Source organism: Hemitrygon akajei, chromosome 2 (genome assembly GCF_048418815.1).
Source record: "Hemitrygon akajei chromosome 2, sHemAka1.3, whole genome shotgun sequence".
In the NCBI taxonomy this organism is placed as follows: Eukaryota; Metazoa; Chordata; class Chondrichthyes; order Myliobatiformes; family Dasyatidae; genus Hemitrygon; species Hemitrygon akajei.
This window is the reverse complement of record NC_133125.1, coordinates 58,611,996-58,635,174: the sequence shown is the minus strand read 5'-3', so window position 1 is coordinate 58,635,174 and position 23,179 is coordinate 58,611,996. Positions and strand designations below refer to the sequence as shown.

General features: G+C 42.1%; 1 pseudogene; it reads right to left on the bottom strand.

Moving 5' to 3' along the window:
- Positions 1 to 4,113: 4,113 nt before the first annotated feature.
- Positions 4,114 to 4,213, bottom strand: LOC140722418 (U6 spliceosomal RNA; annotated as a pseudogene).
- Positions 4,214 to 23,179: the final 18,966 nt, after the last annotated feature.

Here is a 23,179-nt window from a genome sequence, read left to right as displayed (position 1 = left end):
TCAACTGCAAACTGCTCTGTCAAGCCAGACAGATCATCCGTGTCCAACCCTGGACCTTCTAACTGCCATATCTGTTTCTCATCTTTACTCTGTGCCTCTATAAATTCCCTCCTGGCTAAGGGTGGATCTACTTCCTCTCCTTTACTCTCTTTCACCCCTCTATCCTTTTTCTTCTCATCCGGTAACCCCTTTTCATACAAGGTCGGCAAAAATGTCTCCGCTAAATCAACACTGTACTCATTTAAACTGGCTCCTGTCTCAGCCACCTTTCTAGACACGCTGCGAGTTATTGCGCATGTGGGATAAATCTTAGAATCTATGGGCGGATCCTCAGCACTTACAGGCTGGCTTGTCAGTTTCACTGCTGAACACACGTCACCACCTGCCAGATCGTTACCAAGTAGGACGTCCACGCCGTCCAACGGTAGTTTCGACCACACCCCTATTTTGACTGGTCCAGATACCAGGTCACATTTCCGGAATATCCTGTGCAAAGGTACGGCCTCGGTCCCTTTTCCGATACCTCTTAACACAGCCTCCCCAGTCTGGGTCTCAGAACCAAAATCTAACACCTTCCTTAAAATCAATGACTGACCAGCCCCAGTATCTCTCCAGATCCGCACTGGAACTGTGGTTTCTCCTTCCTTCACAGACACCACCCCTTTCAAGATAAACTTCTCACGCCCCTCTTGTGCTCTATCTACCTTTGCCTTCCTCATCGATCTGCTGACAGACCCAATGCAACCTGTCGGGACTGCCAATTTCCCTTTTCCTGTCTCTTTCTTTGGAGCAAAGCACTTAGATGCTACATGGCCAGCTTTCCCACAATTATAACAGGTAAAGCTAGGAACCTTCCTGCCAGCCTGCTTTTCCTCCTCCTCACTTTTTCCACTAGCTCCTGGCTTATTCTCTGCCTTAGCCAGTGGGCTTTCTCTGCCACCCCTACTGCCTCTCTGGTATCTCTTATTTGAGGAAAACTTTGACTTGTGGGTTAAAGCATACTCCTCGGCTAACTTGGCAGTCGCAGACAGAGTCTCTGTCTCCTTCTCATCCAAGTACATCTTCATACTCTCAGGGATACTTTTAAATTGCTCCATCAGTATTAACTGTAACAGGTTATCATAATCTTCATCAACCCCTTTTGAGGCGCACCAATGCTCACAATATATTTGCATCTCACGGGCAAACTCTAAATACGTGTGGTTCCACGGCTTTCTCAAGTTCCAGAACTTCTGCCGGTATGCCTCTGGCACCAACTCGTAACTCCTCAGTACAGCCCTTTTTACTTCCTCATAGTTCCTAGACTCCTCCATGGACAATGCCAAATACACTTGCTGAGCCTTCCCCATAAGTATGCTTTGTACCAGAACAGCCCATTTTCTCTCAGGCCAGTTCTGATTCACAGCCACTTTCTCAAAATGGAGGAAGAACTTATCAATATCCATCTCCTCGAATGGAGGTACCAACTGGATCTCCCGACCAATCTTGAACCCCTCATTTTGGTCTGCCGCCTGGTCTCTTCCCTGCTGTACCTTTAACTTCTCTATTTCCAGCGCATGCTGCCTCTCTTTCTCCCTTTCCTCCATCTGCCTTTCAGCCTCCTCTTTCCTCCTTTCAGCCTTCCTTTCTTCCTCCACTCTCCTCCTTTCAGCTTCCTCCCTTTGCCTCTCAGCATCCTCTCTTCACCCTGCAGCTTCTCTCTCTGCTTCCAGTTGCCTTATCTGAAGTTCTACCTCTTCTTCTCCTTCTCAACCAACCTTAATTTTTCTATCAGTAACTGAACCTCACCCTCGGCTGGTTTTCTCTCAGGGAACAGGTCCAATACATCTGGTGTGAACACACCCTTGGATACATAATGCATAGCTATTTCCCTCTATATATCCACCTTTCTCATCGACGATTTCACCTCTGGGAGATCTAATCATTTCGCAACATACACCAATTCAGCTGTCCTGGCAACCACTGGCAACTAAGTCGGGTCTTTTAAAAATTTGACAATGTCCATCTCAGCTGGTTTCCCATCTGGTTAGTCTCACAACCAGATCAGATAAGGGACTTTTATTCCGATTCACTTGCCCACTAATTTGGTTGTCAATCCCGGGCGAGCCCCCAATTTGTTACGTACCCCGTAACTCGGTGTCTGACTAGCAAAAACAGATATCCGTTGGAGTCTGGTGGTACTATATTTAAAGATGTTTATTAATAAAAAAAGCAAAACCATATCAATAATGCAAATATACATATAACACAAGGTAGCAGTAATAAACCTAAAAGTGTAGGAATAATAATAATAAGCAATAATAAACAAGCTCTATCGATGTCTAGGGGTAAATGAATTGTCATAGAAAAGTATAAAGTTCAGTTCAGTTCATGAGTGCTGAGATAGTTATGCTTGTTGAGTTGTAATCGTGTGAGAGAGAGAGAGAGAGAGAGAGATGAGAGAGAGAGAGAGAGAGAGAGAGAGAGAGAGAGAGAGAGAGAGAGAGAGAGAGAGAGAGAGAGAGAGAGAGAGAGGAGAGAGAGAGAGAGAGAGAGAGAGAGAGAGAAGAGAGAGGAGAGAGAGGAGAGGAGAGAGAGAGAGAGAGAGAGATGGATGTAACAGCTACAGCAGCCAAACCTTCCTTTGCTTTCTTAATCCGTCGTATCATTGTGGTTATTCAGTTATGACCTCTCCATCCTTCTGCTAGACCGTTCTTCTGTGGTGGACTTGTCACTCTGGCATGAGTGGACACGCACACAAGCCCCCACCAGCCCTGCTTTCACACTGATAGCCTTAATGACAGACCTCCTGGTTCGGTCTTCGAAGCCCCCACCTTTCTTGTGGGTTCCAACACTCAATCAGTGTCCACTGGCATGTCTGGAGGGTGTCTCTCCAGACCTGTCTTTTTATCCCTACTAACGGAGACTCAGCTATCCATCAATCCTGAATGACTGTGTCCATTAAATCAGGCCACTTCTGCAGTCCACTGAGGAATGTTATTGAGCGAACTATTGTCCTTGCAGCGAAACAGTAAATAATTCAAAAAAGAGTCACAATATAGTTAATCAGAAAACTCCCTCTCTCTCTTATCTGTCGCAGATGTTCTTGCCTGTTTTTGTCTCTTTCTCATGGTCAGCATAGCAACAGTAATAGTTCATGGTTCTCGGGGGGGATGGTTAACTCTTTACCCCATTGTCCATCAGGTCTGTTCATCACTCATAACAATGGCAACTATAATGGCCACCCAGAGATCCAATTTCCTGTGTTCAGCCATTGTACTATATCTGCTTCTAACACTTCCTCAAGCAGCCTGTTCCATTAACTCATCACGCATTGCCCGAAAAAGTTGCCCCTCAGTTCCTTTTTAAAATCTTTTTTTTCTCTGTGACCCTAGCGTTGGATTGCCCTACCTTGGGGAAAAGACTGTTGCCATCCACATCATCTGCGGCTCTTATAATTTTAAAGATTTCTATAAGGACATCCTTCTTTCTCCTCCATTCCAAGAATAAAGATTTAGCCTGGCTGACCTCTCCTATAACCTTGGCACTCTAGTCCTGGCAACATTGTCATTTTTTTTCTGTACTCTTTCTACTTTATCCACGTTTTCCCTATACCTAGGCAAGCTGAATTGTACACAGTACTCCAAGTGTGGCCTCACCAGTGACGTTTCTATATAACAGTAGCATTCTGTCCCTATCCTTATGCCCAATGCCTGGACTAATGAAGGCCAACATCCTAAATGCCTTTTTCACCACCATGTCTATCTGTGGTGCTGCTTCCAATGAAATATGCACTTATATCCCTAAGTCCCTCTGTCCCCAGTCTCATGTATATCAGAGCAGTTAATCAGACAGTGAAATGCTTCATTTGCAGCAATAGCCAACACAGTTCAAATATGTGCTGGGGGCAGTCTGAAAGTGTCGCCACTCTTCTGGTAGCAGTGTAGCATGCCCTCGACTTACTAACCCTAACCTGGACACTCTTGCGATGTAGGAGGAAACCAGAGTACATGGCGGAAACTAGCCCAGTCCCAGGAAGAAGGTACAAACTCCTTTGAGACAGTGATGGGAGTTGAAATGAGGTTGCTGGAATTTATAAGCGATATGCTAACCATTATGCTACCACCAACGCCCTATAAAGTGGAACGCTTCATGAATTTGTGTGCCATCTGTGTGCAGGGGCCATGCTGGTCTTCTCTGTATCATTCTAATTTTAGCGTATGAGCGCACTTTCCCATTTACCAATCCATCACTATTTAGAGAATAATCTATCTTTCTGTTTTTAGAACTGAAATGATAATCTGACGTTAAACTGCAGCTCCTATTCTTCCTATCCAAATTCTCTCAACTGCCTTGGATTCTCTTTGTATCCCCTTAGTTTCCTCAAGCTGTGTATCACCATCAAATCCCTTTATCGGAATTGTTAATGTAAATTGTGAGTTACTGGGGCCCCAGCATCCCGCCCTCCAATCACAGTATAAAACAATATAAATCTGCTTATCCAGTATTCTATCAACACTGGTGGTAGATTTTATGGAATAACAGGGGCATAGGGTTTGGGTGAGTGTGAGCAGGAGACCTGGTGATTTCAAAGAGAGCCTGGGAACCATCACCTAGTGATCAAATGCAAAATCACTAGGATTTTTGAGCTAGTCAATCATGGGTTATTAAGGTTTTAGCTGAACCTAATTTTCCTTCCCTGTCATTCCCTGTCATACTCTGGAATCTATCAGATGCTTGTCTTCAAATGGGACTATTATTGCAAGATGTGTTTAGAGGGTGAAAAATATTGTTTCAGACATATTTTTTTTCTCAATACCATTGTATCTGGATGCTCCAAAATGACAGAAATTCCTGGCCTTTGTCCTTTCTGAAACCTGCTCTCTGGCATAAGTATGAAAAGTTTCCTCAGGAAAATTGAGGGTGTTGGTTAGTCATCCTGCCATGAAACGCAAACATTCTAGTTTAAATATTCTCAGACAGACTGCACCAGAAGCCAAGGGGGACCAATATTCTCGTGGGCAGGTTTGTTAGAGCTGGTGGAAAGTGGAAAGGGTTTAAACTAATTTGGCGGGGTGGGGGGGGGGGGGGGTAACCAGATTGAAGGGACTCAGGATAGGACAGATGGTAAAAAAGTAAAGGTAGCGTGCAGTCAGACTGTCAGGAAGGGCAAGGATGTGATGGGACATAGTCAAAGCCAATAGGCTGAGTATCAAATCATTAGGGATGCAGAATCAGAAAGGATAGCAAATACGGTACACAAGGTGTTGCATCTAAATGCGCGTAGTATAAGAAATAAGGTGGATGATCTTATTGCACTATTGCAGATTGCCAGGTATGAATGTTGTGGCCATCATTGAATTGTGGCTGAAGGATGCTTGTAGTTGGGAGCTGAATGTCCAAGGTTACACGTTATATCAGAGGGATAGGAAGGTAGGCAGAGGGGGTAGTGTGACTCTACTGGTAAAGAAAGGCATCAAATCAGTAGAAAGATGTGACGTAGGATCGGAAGATGTTTAATCCTTGTGGGTTGAATTAAGAAACTGCAAGGGTAGAAGGACATTGATGGCAGTTATATACAGGCCTCCCAACAAAGGCTGGGAGGTGGATCACAGATTACAACAGGAAATAGAAAAGATGTGTGAAAAGGGCAATGTTATGGTAGTCATGGGAGATTTTAACATGTAGGTCGATTGGGAAAATCAGGTTGGTAAAGGATCTCAAGAGACTGAGTTAGTTGAATACCTAAGAGATAGCTTTTTAGAGCAGTTTGTCATTGAGCCCACTAGGGGATCAGCTATACTGGATTGGGTGTTATGTAATGAACTGGAGGCAATTAGGGAGCTTAAGGTAAAAGAATCCTTACGAACCAGTGATCACAGTATGATTGAGTTCAACTTGAAATTTGATAGGGAGAAAGTAAAGTCTGATGTAGCAGTATTTCAGTGGAGTAAAGGAAATTACAGTGGTATGAGAGAGGAGCTGGCCAAAGTAAATTGGAAGAAGCTGATGGCAGGGAAAGCAGCAGAAAGGAAATTATAGACCAGTTAGCCTGACCTCAGTGGTTAGGAAGATGTCGGAGTCAATTGTTAAGGATGAGGTGATGGAGTACTTAGGGACACGGGACAAAACAGGACAAAGTCAGCATGGCTTCCTTCAGAGAAAATCCTGCCTGATGAACCTGTTGGAATTATTTGAGGAAATTACAAGTAGAATAGATAAAGGGGATGTAGTGGATATTGTATATTTGGACTTTCAGAGGCTTTTGACAAGGTATCACACATGAGGCTGCTTACCAAATTAAGAGCCCATGGTATTACAGGAAAGTTACTAACATATTTAGAGCATTGGCTGATAGGTAGGAGGTCATGAGTGGGAATAAAAGGACACTTTCCTGGTTGGCTGCCAGCGACTAGTGGTGTTCCGCAGGGGTAGGTGTTGAGACCACTTCTTTTTATGCTGCATATAAATGATTAGATGATGGAATAGATAGCTTTGTTGCCAAGTTTGCAGTTGATGCGAAGATTGGCGGAGGGGCAGGTAGTGTTGAGGAAACAGGTAGGATGCAGAAGGATTTAAACAGATTAGGAGAATGGGCAAGAAAGTGGCAAATGAAATACAATGTTGGAAACTGCACAGTCATGCATTTCAGTAGTGCAAATAAATGTGCAGACTATTTTCTAAATGGGGAGAATCTGAGATGCAGAGGGACTTGGGAGTCCTTGAGCAGAACAGCCTGAAGGTTAACTTGCAGGTTGAGCTGGTGATGAGGAAGGCAAATGTCATGTTAGCATTCATCTCACACAAGAAATATTCTGTGCCTGAACCTTTGCTCTCTGCTATTAGGACCCATTTTCATTCATCCAGTGGCTTTGCACATCATTTCTGCTGCTGTATAATATTTCATGAGTACAGCAGAACACGACACGTCAGGGAACTGGGTACTTTCAATATCAGTATTCCTTGTCCCTTCAGCAAAGACAGAAGAAACAGGTACATTCTTGAGTGAGTGAGGTACTAGTTTCTAAATGCATGTTCCTGAAAATGCATCAATAATTGCCCATCAAGCTGGTCAGATTCCAAACACAGTGAAATCTAGTATTGATAACTAATTGATGGTCACCTTTTTCACCACTTAGTTAACCCAGGTATAGCAAAAATGTGGTTAAAATAGAAAGAGTACCGATAAAAATTGACAACGTTGCCAGGACTAGAGTGCCTAGGTTATGGGGAGAGGTTGGCCATGAATTCTTGGAATGGAAGAGAGTGAGGGACATACTTAAAATCATGAGACAATTATTGGCCACCATTCCCTGATATTCTATCTGTAAATTCTTTTCAAATCAATTAACAGCCTTTTCTTCCTTCTCTATCCCTAGAAAACTCTTCTGGCGCTGTTGTCTTAAGAGATATTTGTGCTTCTCTATATCTAATCCTTTGATCATTCCCAGATATAGTTACTCCATCAATGGCAACCATATCTTCAGTGACCAAGGCCTAAACTCTGGAACATGCTGCCCAAACTTTTCTGCCTCCCTGTATTTCCAAATGTAAAAGCTTACCTCGCCAACTGAACTTTTGGGCAGTTATCCGAATATTTATATATGTGGCTTGGAGTCAATTTTATTTGGGTAGTTTCCCTGTGAAGCCCTTTTGGATGCTTTATTGTATTAAGGGCATTAGATAAATGAAGTTCAATTTCTGAAACCCTATTATCCACAGAGAGTAAACTTGTATCTAAAGACAGAAATCATGTGCTTGAAGTCCCAGTTAATTGAATGCTTAACAGTATGTCTATCACCTTGATCTGGACTCATACTCTCTACTAGGTGAAACTCAGTCCTGAAATCTCATTCTGTACTAATGCTACTTGGGATTTACAGAATTGACAACAAAGACTAGTTTAAAACAAAGCAAAACCAAGAAATCAGATACAAACAGATCAGTGTTTAAGGCACAGGCAGATCACTCTAAACTCAGCTCAGCACTCTCAATTCCAACCATTCCCTCAGGTCAAGACTCAATAATACACTTTTAATGAAACAACTGAAATTACAAAAAAATCAACAAGCCAATTAGACTGATCCACTCTTCTGTGACACCATTCAATTAGATCTTCTTTGTAAATAGTATATTTTTTATTCCTTTTTAAACTGAGATTGCAGTCTCTTTTTCCATGTTCATTTGCAGTGAACTATCCTGTGGTCACTGCTCTTAGTTGAAACATAGACATAGACATAGAAAATAGGTGCAGGAGTAGGCCATTTGGCCCTTCAAGCCTGCACCGCCATTCAGTATGATCATGGCTGATCATCCAACTCAGAACCCTGTACCTGCTTTCTCTCCATACCCCCGATCCTTTTAGCCACAAGGGCCATATCTAACTTCCTCTTAAATATAGCCAATGAACCGGCCTCAACTGTTTCCTGTGGCAGAAAATTCCACAGATTCACCACTCTCTGTGAAGTCCCTTCTTACTGCATCTTCATCCATAGATAGGTTACTTTGCCAAACAGTTAGAAAGAACATTTTCCCCAAATATCTAAACAAAGTTTCCTTAACCCATAGCTCTTCTTTCTGTCCAACCCACTTCCCATTGCTGTTTCTGGCTCTGCAGGAAAGAATGAACCCCATACTGATTCTATTCCCTAAGCTCCTCCATTTGCGCCCTTAGTCTCCATACTTCCTCACTCTCTGACATTCATCCTTCTCCCATTCACCTGAATTCTTCAATTTCTGCTCTGCTGTCACTCAAGTCCCCTGTTAGGAACTATTTCACTTTACTTCTCAGACATATACATTTCCCCACCTATTCCTCAATTCTCTCTCGCACATTTCAATATCTTCTAGAATACTGCTATATCTTTGTTCCATATGCCCCCCCCCGTCTCCTCACCAATGCCCCACTAAACCCCCAATTATGTTACTGGTCACCACCCAGAAAGCTCCAGCACACTGCAGTGACAGAAGTTGATATCATTGAACCAGATGTTTCCCTTTATTGGACCTATAACAGCAAGGAATGAGAAGCATTTGAGGCAAAAGGAGTTCTGCAGCAAGAAAATTAAAGATCAGAGTTCTCCCCAGTTTCTGGTCTCCATTTCCTGGAATGACCTTTCTTTCTAGGAAACTTCCAAAGAGACTAGGAGTTTAGCGATCTCCCACTGAACAGAGGCCAGAGTAGGATATCCTTCACAGTGATAGTCTGCAAATGCCTGGTGCCCTACTTTAGACTGGTTCCAGACCCTGTGCCAATGAATGCATATCTGTCATTAGGTACCAAGGAAGAAATAATGGGAAGGAAGTTATCACATTGGAGTGCTTATTCACTTATTTTTTAAGGAGTCTTAGTAATTGCCAGATGCACTTTAAATGTATTGTCAATTTTTCTCTTTATTCCTTTCAGGTTTAGATATATACAGATACAAGGAAGGTGCTCTTTTGACAATAGTCAAAATGGGAGTTGTTGAACCAATCTTGGGATAAGTGGTGACAGAATTGAAAAGCTGATTGTTAGCAGCCACCCATTTACCTTTAAGTGCCCAAATCATAAACCCAAACTTGGCCATTTTGAATGAGTCTATTTGATGTCATGTGTGTGGTTAAAATATGCTTTGAGCTGACACATCCTGACAGCAGAGTTAAGTGGCAGATTGTCTGCAATTATTTTCCACTCTACACACTTTAAGGCATTGTTACAAGGTGTGAATGAAACAATTACTAAAAGCATAGTAGATAACTGGCCGGCGATTTCAAACTGTGATGATAGATATCGGCAACAATGTATTAGCCTTAAAAGCAAAAAAAAATGTAGGTGCTGGAAATCTGAAACAAAACAAATGCTGGCAATTTTCAGCAGATCAAATAGCTTTCATGGAGAGTGAAACAGAATCAATTTTTCAAATTGAATAGCATTATGTAAGTGTAAGAACTGGAAAATGTGCAAATCAAACATGTCTTAAGTGTGTAGAAGGAAAAATTATAGTAGAAAACAATGGAAATGTCACGAGTTCTGATACAAATAGGAAAAGCTGGTTATCCAAAATTGTCAAATTCAATATGGATTTGTAAAGGCTGTCTTATACCTTGCTGAAAAATAAGATGTTGTTCCACAAGCTTATGCTGGGCTACATTGGCATAGATGAAAAGGACAAAGGCTTTTAAGAATGAGTGTGACAGCAAACTGGAAGCTCAGGGTCATTATTGTGATTGAATGAAGGTACCCAATGTGCATTTGGTGTATCAGCATGGGCAAGATAAAGGAAAGAGAATCAGAGGATTTTGCTTATTTAGATTTTCAGAAGGCCTTGACAAGGTATTACACATGAGGCTGCTGAACAAGGTAAGTGCTTATGGTATTGCAGGAAAGACACTAGCATGGGCAGTGTCTGATTGGCAGGAGGCAAAGAGTCAAAATAAAGGGGGCCTATTCTGGTTAGCTGCTGGTGACAAGTGACGTTCTGCAGCTGTCAGTATTGGGACCACTTCTTTTCACGTTATATGTCACTGATTTGGAATATGGAATTGGTGGCTCTGTGGCCAAGTTTGCAGATGATACAAAGATAGGTGCGGGGGCAGGTGGTGTTGAGGAAGCAGGGAGTCTGCAGCAGGACTTGGACAGATTGGGAGAATGGACAAAGAAGTGATGAATAGACAACTAGTAGGGAAGTGTATGGTCATGCACTTTGGCAGAAGGAATAAAGGATTAGACTATTTTCTAACTGGGGAGAAAATTCAAAACTCAGAGGTACAAAGGAACTTGGGAGTCTTTGTGAAGAATTCCCTAAAGATTACATGCAGGTCGAGTCAGTGGTAAGGAAGGCAAATGCAATGTTATCATTCATTTTGAGAGGACTAGAACATAAGAACAAGGATGTCATGCTGAGGGTTTACAAGGTATTGTTCAGAATGTCAAACCTGTGAACAGGTTTGGGGTCCATAGTCTGAGAAAAGATGTACTTGCATTGCAGAGGGCCCAGAGGAGATTCACAAGATTTATACTAAAAATGAAAGGGTTATTGCACGAGAAGTATTTGATGGCTCGGGGCCTGTACTTACCGGACTTTAGAAGAATAAGAGTGGATCTCATTGAATATTGAAAGGCCTAGACAGAGTGAATAAGGAGAGGATGTTTCCAATAGTGGGAGAGTCTAGGACCAGGGGGAACAGCTTCAGAATAAAATGATGTTCCTTTGATCCGAGATAAAGATATTTCTTTAGGCAGAGGGTGATGAATCTGTGGAATTCATTGCCACAGACAGATGTGGAGGCCAAGTCATTGAGTATATTTAAAGCAGAACCAATAGGTTCTTGATTAGTCAGGGCAACAAAGGTTACAGGGAGAAGACTTGAGAATGGGGTTGAGAGGGATAATAAATCTGCCACGATGGAATGGTGGAGTGGACTTGATAGGCCAAGTAACCCTAAATCTGCTCCTATGTCTTATGGTCTCCATTTTTGAGCAGACCACTTCACGATAACTGTAAGTACACTACAGTGCACAACTCTTAGGCATGTGTGAAAAGCATCTGTAAAGTGAAGACACTTTCAGAAATAATGAAATGAAAAAATTCTAATTATCAGAAAAAAACTATGAAGAGCAGAAAACAGTGAAAAAAAACTTTATCAAATCAATATTTGGTGCAACTGTCCTTTGCCTTTAAAACTGCATCAATTCACTTAGGTACACTGTTGTGTAGTTTTATCAGAAAATCACCTGGTAGGTTGTTCCTGGTAGTTGGTAGGTTAGAGAACTTGCCAGTTCTTCTGCAGATTTCGGCTGTCTCGTTTGCTCCTGTCTCTCCAGATAATCCCCGAAGGTGACGTTGAGATCAGGGCTCCGTGGAGGCTATGCCATCTGAAACCACATAAAAAATCTAGGGTAACAAAGACTTTTGCACAGTACTGTAGCATGTTTCTATGCTGTGGACCACAAGACCATAAGACTCAGGAGCAGAATGTGGTCATTTCCCTATTCATGTCCGTTCCACCAGTTAACCATGGCTAATTTGATTTCTCTCTCAAACCCATTCTCCTATCTTCTCCCGTGAACTTTGATGCCCTAACTAATCAAGAACCTACCAACATTCACTTTAAATATACCCAATGTCCTGGCCTTCACAGCTGCCTATAGCAATGAATTCCACAGTGTCATCATGCTCTGGCTGAAGAAGTTCCTTCTCATCTCTGTTCTAAATAGATACATTTCTATTCAGAGGCTGTGCCCTCTGGTCCTGGACTCTCTTGCTATTGAATGCATTCTCTCCAAGTTCACTTTATCCAGGCCTTTCAATCTTTGGTAGGTTTCAATGAGACCTCCCCTCATATGTGGAAATCTATATGTTGTATTCAGGTGTTTACACTTATCTAGGTTTATGGACATCATTACCAATATCAGAACTTACCTTATAAGTTGATTTAATTGATTGAATTTAAACTCTTCAGCTTGCCATAATGGAATTCAGACACATTGCCACAACATGAGTTCCGGCCTTCTGAATGACTAATCAAATAACAGAGTCACCTTTCTACTGTAACCTATAAACAGGAATTCAAAATGACATCAGCAGTGATTAGAGCAAACTTGTAAACAGGGTGCAGATAAAACAGATCCATTGAACACTCTGCACACCGTGCTGCAGGATATATGGAACTTGGTTACACCATTGGAGCCATCAAGACAAAACAGAATATTAAAACCATTGCCAAATCAACTATCTCTAGTAAATTAAAGCACAAAATCATCAAAGTTCCATAACATTCACATGAATGGTTTAGAAATGAGGTACTGTGAGCAGCAGTTCCACAATACAGATTGTAGAGTTAATTGAAAAATGATGCCTGAAGGAAGCAACTCCTAGAAGACAAATTAGACATTGAGCTGAAGATAGGCCTTTGATTGCAGCCGAATTTCTTGTAGTTACCCCAGGCGAGATAAAAATCTTTAAAAAATAATTGAGTTGATCTCCTCTGTTTGCTCACTGATAAGAACCTAGATGTATGTTGACTATATTAAATTTGTGGGTTATATTTCCTGCAGTTCTACTAGCCACCTGTTTGTACTGCATTGAATTCAATTTTTATAGGAAATGGAAGAAAACAATTGCATTTGGCATCACAATTCAAATTGTGTCTCTTTGCAGAATTTTGTTGTGTACCACAAAAGATAATGCTGTGCAGCTGGCCAAGTTGAACCCACTTCTATAACTGCTACCCATGGTCCCTTCAAACAAAGTTCAAAGTAAATTTATTATCAAAGTACATATACACCACCATATACAGCCCTGAGATTCATTTTCTTGAGGGCATACTCAATAAATCCAATAACTAACAGAATCAGTGACAGACCACACTAACTGGCCGTGTGACCAGTGTGCAAAAGACAACAATCTGAACTAATACAAAAAGAAAGATAAAAGTCAATCAACAATAACATGAGATGAAGAGTCCTTGAAAGTGAGTCCACAGGTTGTGGAAACATTTTAATGATGAGGCAAGTGAAGTTATCCTCTTTGGTCCAAGAACCTGATGGTTGAGGGATAATAACTGTTCCTGAAACTGATGGTGCGAGTCCTGGGGCTCCTGTACCTTCTTCCTGAATGCCACAGTGAGAAGAGAGCATGATCTGGGTCCATGGGGGCCCTGATGATGGATGCTGCTTTCCTATGTTCTGTGTAGATGTACTCAATGATGGGGAGGCCTTTACCCATGATGGACTGGGCCGATTCCACTACACTTTATAAGATTTTCCATTTGAGGACTTTGGTGTTTCCATACCAGGCTGTGCTGCAGCCAATCAATATACTCTCCACCACTCATCTATAGGAGTTTGTCAAAGTTTTAGATGTCATGCCAAATCTTGCAATTTCCTAAGAAAGTAGAGGCATTGCTGTGCTTTTTTTCATAATTGTACTTACATGTTGGGCCCAGGACATGTCCTCTGAAATTATAACACCAAGGAATTTAAATTGCTGACCCATTCCATCTGTGATCCTCCAATGAGGACTGGCTCAGAGTCCTCTGGTTTCCTCCTCCTGAAACCAATAATGAGCTCTTTGGTCTTGCTGACTTTGAGTAAAAGGTGTTGTTCTGGCACCATTCAGCCAGATTTTCAATCTCCCTCCTATCTGCAGATTTACCACCACCTTTGATTTGGCAAACTTGAACATGGCATTGGAGCTGTGCTTTGCCACACAGTTGTATGCGTAAAGCAAGTAAGCATTCGCATGCTTACCTGACAGAGAGGAAAATCTCATGAGACAGATGTACGCTGGATTCTAGCGGTACGATCTGGGAGGCAACACAATGAGGAATGCTCACCTGTGAAACTGTACTAGAAATGTTGGCAGTTGCAAAGGCCCCATGTCCAATTTTAACATTCATTAAAGGTGTAAATTTTAATAGGTTGTAATAGCCTGACCATCATCGTGGTACTACCTCAAACATCAATTACATTGGTTATCACCAGAACCACAGCTGATCCAGCCATCACCTGCATTCCCCAGCCCACTACAGTTGCATGCCCCCAAAGACAGTCTCCAATCCACAAGCACCAGTGGAGCCCCAATAAACACTTGCTATCCAGTGCCACCGTTTAACCCTCTGCTTGACTTCCATCAGACCATTTAATCTCCTTTAGAACCACATGAGCAAAGGGCACCATCTGCTTTACCTCAAAATCTAACAGTTTCTGACCATCATTATATCCAACCTCACCCTTCACCTGATCCCAAACATTTTAGACCCCTATACATAATAGAATGATCTCCGCTATTAACCCAATTTATCCGACACCCCACCACCTATAAAACCATCCACCAATTCGCTCCTGCTCATTGATTCAGTCAACCCATGATTCAGAAACATGCAACATCATCTTGGGTCCCTTTGCCCACATTTTCTCCACAATCGTAGTTCTTCCCCCAGTTCAAATATTCTCATTAACTGAGTTCCACTTTGAGGAGGAGATTTGCCGCTCAAACACCCACTCTGGTCTCTCTATCCCCTACTGCTCTGTCAACAAAGCTGCCTGTGTAGGTTGAGCCCCACCAAAAAATATCTCATCAAGTGCTGCAGTTAAGATATAAAGGAAATTAATGAAACATTACCTGATATCTAGGCTTGGGAAAACCAGTCAAATTGGTTTCTTGAATGCCCTGGTGATTTTAAGTTTGGATAAAAAGAAACAATTGCATCTGGATCATTCTGCATTCTGCTTCTGTTTCTGCTACTATTGATCATTCACAATGTATCAAAAGTGGAATTATTCAAATACTTCTGGTTACCCAATCATTAATTGATAATTCAATTTTTTAAAATTATGATAAGCTCTCTGATATCTGAATCACAAACAAGAGAGAATCTGCAGATGCTGGAAAACCAAGCAACACACGCAAAATGCTGGAGGAACTCAGCAGGCCAGGCAGCATCTATGGAAAAGAGTACAGTCAATGCTTCGGGCTGAGACTCTTCGGCAGGACTCGACCCGAAACGTCGACTGTACTTTTAGTGGGGAGTGCTTGCCGCTCTCACCTTCAGCTTCCGTCACTGCCCAGAGAGATGAATGTGTAAGTCTCTCCCTGCCAGTACACAGCCTCTCCAACGGCAAGCCTTATGTAGTGCCTCCTCGCTAGCAATACGCAGAAACTGAACTCCGCTCAGACTCATGCCGAACTACAGAGGGTAGGAGGAGGTCTGGCTCCTGTACACGTAGCACGCAGATCCACCGGTGTGTGGACACGGTCTGGTGCTTGTGAACCAGATCCCCAGCTATTGGTAAATAGCCCTACTGCCTTGTGGGCAACCTTGGGAGAGACAAAGGCTACGGAGTAAATCCAGACAGCAAATCTGGAGTGGAGCCCCTAAGGCGGCGGGACGTCATTGAACATCCTTCTGGCAGCTCCTGCAGCCACACTGATGCCAAATGCATTGCTTCATAAGCTTTCCTTTGGTCTACATTGGTCAGGACAAGAGGGGATCTTGATGGCTGGGCATCTCAGGATTTCCATACCTTCTGCCCAGGCTTGTGACAACGATCATCATCCCCCATTGTTCTTCGAGACAGACAGATGCCAACCACCACTACATTAATATTAATGAAACTACTGAACAACAGACTCCACCTCAGAATTGTTACATCCAAATTAAAGCTGATTTTGGCAAGTTAAACCAATTGTAGCCTCTCCCCAAACTTGTTTTTCATTATGTATTTAGTTACATGCATCAATTAACCTTTAGCAATTTAATGGGAAATTAATTATCCTTAAATTAACATTTCCCATAAATGATATGGGATTTGGGTTCTGGGCCGCAAGCCTTAAAGCAGAAGATATTTCAGATGGAATAATCATTTGATAATTTTCTCCCTAACACATCAGAATCCTGTTTTTAATCTGATTATATTATTTCCCTTCTCCCTTGAGGGATGAAGTTTTCATTAGAAAAGCACTGGCAAACGAAATTTTATCCACTGCCAAGTGAGCAGCACTTAACCAGCTGTTTTTCACCCATCGTCCATGCCTACACCATTGGCTCGCAACTGCTGCAGTGACAAAGATCAGCATCTAAAGTAAGGTGCAACATTTTCCCTGTCCTAGTGCAGACTGCAACCTTTTTCAGACGCTTGTGCAAATCTCATCTGAAGCAACACTTTGTGTTTGGAGTTGATTTACATATTAGAGCAGACCTTAGGAACTGATTGCCTGATATTGATAAACTGAAATTTCCATCACATGCTCTTTCTCTATTCTGTTCACACATATCTGCAGGCCCCATTCACAAACCTTCCCACCTCACCTTTCCCTTCCTCCCCCGTTCCTTCCTTTCCTCCTTTCTGTGGGTGCAAAAATATTGACTGATAATGATACAAAAAGAGCAACTTCAGACCAGCAGTGCATGTTCACCTTTCCTGACATGCATTACTGGTCCATGCAGTACTTTTATTAAATTTCACATAGGAAAATACAGAGTCCATGAGGATATATATTATGAATCACAAAAAAAGACAGAGTAATACAAAATGCACTATATTTAAATCATGCTATTGCAATCACAGTACCCCATGTTCATAATCAAACAAATGAATTAAATTGAATTATAATAGTTTTATTATATATAAAAAAATCTAAAACCACTACCAAGATCGAAGCTGTTTGGTAAAGAAAAGAAAGACAAAAGAAACCTTATCACATAGTAATTTATGTTGATAACCAACATCTATACTTTAACACCAGATCAAAGGTTTTGTATTACTGGTCAAGTAACTTGTTTCACATTAATGCATAAGAATGGATAAAAAGGGTCCAGGAAAAAGAGGCAGGCAATGAGCCAAAATGCAGGAAAGCGATTCTTCATTATCCATAATACCAATTAAAAATAAATAATAAATACCAAATCCCTGGCAAAACTTATCACTATGAGCAATAGCAACTTGAGACCAGAAAACCATTAGACATAGATGCAGAATTAAGCCTCTTGACCATCGAGTCTGCTCTGCCATTTCATCATGGCTGATCTATTTTCCCCTCAGCCCCACTCTCCTGCCTTCTCCCCATATCCCTGCATGCCCTGACCAATCAGCCACTGCCTTAAATATACATACACACTGATGCACCATCAATAACTCACTCTGAGACGTAAAAGCGAGGTATCGGCTTTTATTGACTGGAAGAAGGAACAAGCAGTGAGTGACCACCATACTACATCCTGGAGACTGAGAGGCCGGGCTCAGACCTCCATCACCTTTATACAGGGGTCAGTGGGAGGAACCACAGGAGCAGTCATCAGGGGGCGTGTCCAGACAGGTATATGTAGTTCACCACACACACAAGACCACCACCGCTGCCTGCAGCAAAGATTTCCACAGATTCACCACTCTCTGGCTAAAGAAATTCCTCCTCATCATTCCAAAAGGACACCCCTCTATTCTGAGGCTGTGACCTCTGATCTTAGACTCTCCCACCATTGGGCACATCCTCTCCACATCCACTCTATCGAGACCATTCACCATTTGATAGGTTTCAATGAGGTCACCCCTCATTCATTTGAATTCCAGTGTATACAGGCCCAAAGCCATCAAACACTCTTCATATGACAAAACGTTCAAACCTGGAATCATTTTCGTGATCCTCCTTTGAATCTTCTCCAGTTTCAGCACATCCTTTCTAAGATCCTTTCTAAGCCCAAAACTGCTCACAATACTCCAAGTGAGGCCTCATCAATGCTTTATAAAGTCTCAACATTACATCCTTGCTTTTAAATTCTAGTCCTCTTGAAATGAGTGCTAAGATTGCATTTGCCTTCCTTACCACAGACTCAACCTGCAAATTAACCTTTAGGAATCCTGTATAAGGATTCTCAAGTCCATTTGCACCTCAGTTTTTTGTATTTTCTCTCCATTTAGAAAACAGTCAACTCTTTCATTTCCTCTGCCAAAGTACATGACATACACTTCCCAGAACTATCCCACCTGCCATTTCTTGGCCCATTTTCCTAATCTGTCTCTGTCCATCTTTAGCCTCTCTACTTCCCCAAAACTTCCTGCATCTCCACCCACTTTTGTATCATCTCCAAACTTTGCAATAATCCCATCAATTTCACCATCAAAATCACAAAATTACAATGTGAAAAGAATAAGCCCTGTGGAACACCACCTGTCACTGGCAACAAACATTCTCACAATTTATGTCCTGCCAGTCAGCCACTGCTTTATCCATGCTGGAATCTTTCCTGTAATACCATGGGCTCATACTTGTTTTGCAGCCTCATGTGTGGCACCTTGTCAAAGGGCTTCTGAAAATCCAAATGCACAATATCAACTGATTCTCTTTTGTCCATCCTATCCATTATTTCTTCAAAGAAATCCAACAGATCTGTCAGGCAAGAGTTTTCTTGAGGAAATCATGCTGACTATGATCTACTTTTTCATGTGCTCCCAAGTACTTCGAAACCACATCCTTAACAATCGACTCCAACATTTTCCAAACCACTGAGGTCAGACTAACTAGCCTACAATTTCCTTTCTTCTGCCTCTCTCCCTCTCAAAGAGTGGCATGAGATTTGCAGCTTGCCAGTCTTCAAGAACCATTCCAGGATCTAGTGATGTTTGAAAGATCATTGGTAATACTTCCACAATCTCTTCAGCCTCCTCTTTCAGAATGCAGGGGTATGAACCAACTGATCCATGTGATTTAACTCCCTTCAGACCTTTCAGTTTCCCAAGAACCTTCTCTGTAGTTATGACTTCTGACTCCCAGAAATTCCATCATACTGCTAGTGTCTTCCATGGCGAAGACTGATGCAAAATACTTACTCAGTTCATCTGCTATTTCCTTATCTCCCATTACTATCTCTCCAGTCTGATATCCACTCTCGCCTCTCTTTTACACTTTATGTATCTGAAGAAACTTCTCCTACATTTTAGTATTACTGGCTAGCTTACTTTTGTATTCCATCTTTACCTTCTTAATTACTTTTTTAGTTGTATGCTGTTGGCTTTTAAAGAAGAATATGTATAAACTAACCATTTGTAAATAGTATGCTTTAATAACAACAACACTCTCTCTTCTAAAGTTAACTAGCAAAACCTGCCCAACCTTTCCGCATAGTTCAATCTCTTTAGAATCAGGTTTATTATCACCGGCATCTGTTGTGAAATTTATTAGTTTAGCAGGAGCAGTTCAATGCAATACATAATATAGAAGAAGAAGAAAATAATAATAATAACAATAAATAAATAAATTGATTACAATACACATATATTGAATAGATTAAAAATCGTGCCTGTCTGAGACCTGCTCTTTGGAGATGTTCTGGGTACTTTGTAGGCTAGTACCCAAGATGGTACTGACTAAATTTACAACCCTCTGCAGCTTCTTTCGGTCTGTATAGTAGACCTCCCCACCGCACCCCCCCCCCAATACCAGACAGTGATGCAGCCTGTCAGAATGCTCCCCACAGTATATCTATAGAAGTTTTTGAGTGTATTTGTTGTCATACCAAATCTCTTCAAACTCCTAATGAAGTATAGACGCTGTCTTGCCTTCTTTATAACTACATCGATATGTTGGAACCAGGTTAGGTCCTCAGAGATCTTCACACCTAGGAACTTGAAACTGCTCACTCTCTCCACTTTTGATCCCTCTATGAGGATTGGTGTGTGTTCCTTCATCTTACCCTTCCAGAAGTCCAAATCAGCTCTTTCACCTTACTGAAGTTGTGTGCAAGGTTGTTGCCATGACAACACTCCACTAGTTGGCATATCTTGCTCCTATACGCCCTCTCGTCTCCATCTGAGATTCTACCAATAATGGTTGTATCATCAGCAAATTTATAGATGGCATTTGAGCTATGCCTAACCACATAGTCATGGGTATTGAGAGAGTAGAGCAGTGGGCTAAGCACACACCCTTGAGGTGCACCAGTATTGATCATCAGCGAGGAGGAGATATTATCACCAATCTGCACAGATTGTGGTCTTCTAGTTAGGAAGTTGAGGATCCAATTGCAGAGGGAGGTACAGAGGCCCAGGTTCTGCAACTTCTCAATCAGGATTGTGGGAGTGATGGTGTTAAATGCTGAGCAGGGGCGCCGCAGGGAACCGTACTCTCTCCGGTCCTGTTCACCCTGTACACATCAGACTTCCAATATAACTCGGAGTCCTGCCATGTGCAGAAGTTCGCTGATGACACGGCCATAGTGGGGTGTGTCAGGAATGGACAGGAGGAGGAGTATAGGAAACTGATACAGGACTTTGTGATATGGTGCAACTCAAACTACCTGCGTCTCAATATCACCAAGACCAAGGAGATGGTGGTGGACTTTAGGAGATCTAGGCCTCATATGGAGCCAGTGATCATTAATGGAGAATGTGTGGAGCAGGTTAAGACCTACAAGTATCTGGGAGTACAGTTAGACGAGAAGCTAGACTGGACTGCCAACACAGATGCCTTGTGCAGGAAGGCACAGAGTCGACTGTACTTCCTAAGAAGGTTGGCGTCATTCAATGTCTGTAGTGAGATGCTGAAGATGTTCTATAGGTCAGTTGTGGAGAGCGCCCTCTTCTTTGTGGTGGCGTGTTGGGGAGGAAGCATTAAGAAGAGGGACGCCTCACGTCTTAATAAGCTGGTAAGGAAGGCGGGCTCTGTCGTGGGCAAAGTACTGGAGAGTTTAACATCGGTAGCTGAGCGAAGGGCGCTGAGTAGGCTACGGTCAATTATGGATAACTCTGAACATCCTCTACATAGCACCATCCAGAGACAGAGAAGCAGTTTCAGCGACAGGTTACTATCGATGCAATGCTCCTCAGACAGGATGAAGAGGTCAATACTCCCCAATGCCATTAGGCTTTACAATTCTACCGCCAGGACTTAAGAACTTTTTAAAAGCTATTATTAATGTTTTTTGAGATAGTGATTTAGATGCATATCATATTTTTTTACTGAGTTAAGTATTGTATGTAATTAGTTTTGCTACAACAAGTGTATGGGACATTGGAAAAAAGTTGAATTTCCCCATGGGGATGAATAAAGTATCTATCTATCTATCTATCTATCAATAGTCGATAAACAGCATCCTGACATTGGTGCTTGTATTGTCCAGGTGGTCTAAGGCCGTGTGAAGAGCCATTGAGATTGCATCTGCCTTTGATCTATTGTGGCAATAGGAAAACTGCAGTGGGTCCAGGTTCTTGCTGAGGCAAAAGTTCAGTCTAGTCATGACCAGCCTCTCAAAGCATTTCATCACTGCAGATGTGAGTGCTACTGGACGGTAATCCTTAAAGCCAGCTCACATTATTCTTCTTAGGCACTAGTATAATTGTTGCCTTTTTGAAGCAAGGGGGAATGTCCTTCAATACTTCCACCACTTGGTTGGCACAAGTTTTCAGAGCTTTACTGCTGGGGCCTTCTGCCTTGTGAGGGTTTGCCCTCTTTAAAGACAGCCTACATCGGCCTCTGAGACAGAGATCACAGGGTCTCTAGAGAATGCAGGGATCTTCATAGCTGTAGTTATATTCTCCCTTTCGAAGTGGGCATAGAAGGTGTTGGATTCAGCTGTAGTGAAGCATCGCTGCCATTCATGCTATTGGTTTCACTCTGTAGGAAGTAATACCTTGCATCCCTGCCAGAGTTGTCGTACATCCGAGGTCACCTCCAACCTCATTCAATATTGTCTCTTTGCTCTTGAAAAAGTCCTCCGCAAATCATATCTGTTTTTCCGGTACAGACCTGAGTTGCCAGACTTGAGTGCCACAGATCTAGCCTTCAACAGATGATGTACCTCCTGGTTCATCCACGGCTTTTGTTTTGGGAATGTACAGGAAGTCTTTGTAGACACGCACTCATTCACACAGGTTTTAATGAAGTCGGTAACAACTGCAGCATACTCATCCAAAATCAAAGATGAATCCCTGAATACAGACTAGTCCACCGATTCAAAGCAGTCCTATATGTGCTCCTGTATTTCTCTCGTCCATACGTTCTTGGTCCTCACTGCTGGTGCTGCAGTCTTCAGTCTCTGCCTATACTCAGAGAGTAGAAGTACAGCCAGGTGATCAGACTTCCCGAAATGAGGGCGTGGAATACCACGGTAGGCATTCTTAACGATGGTGTAACAGTGATCCAGTGTGTTCTTTCCTCTGGTATTGCAAGTGATTTGTTGATAGTAATTGCTTAGTGATTTTTTCAGACCGGCCTGGTTAAAATCCCCCAAAATAATGGTGAAGGCGTTAAGGTGTGCTGTTTCGTGCATGTTGATCCCATTGCTCAGATTATCTAAAGCCTGACTGACATTGGCCTGAGGTGGAATGTATACCGCTACCAAAATGACCCCGGAAATCACCCGTGGTAGGTAAATGGACCCATCATTGTAACGATCCCAATGAACATTTGCTTAACTTCCACCAGTTCAGAAATGCCTCTCCTTTGACTAAAATGATAAAACCCAATCCTGTTGTAGCATGATCTTCTTATTTTTCTACGCATTTCCAGTTGCTATAAAAGAGGGACCATTTGTTTTTCTAATTACATGTCCTTGCACGCTCACTTATTGTGTTTCATTTATAAGTAGTTTCTCTGTACAACTGTGTTCAGTTGTCTATTGAACTAATGTTGATCTTTTCTTCCATTTATGTTCATATGTAGCATTCCAATGCATTTTCTAATGTTTTAATACTCACTTCAGGTTCTTTGCCTTCTCAAGTTGC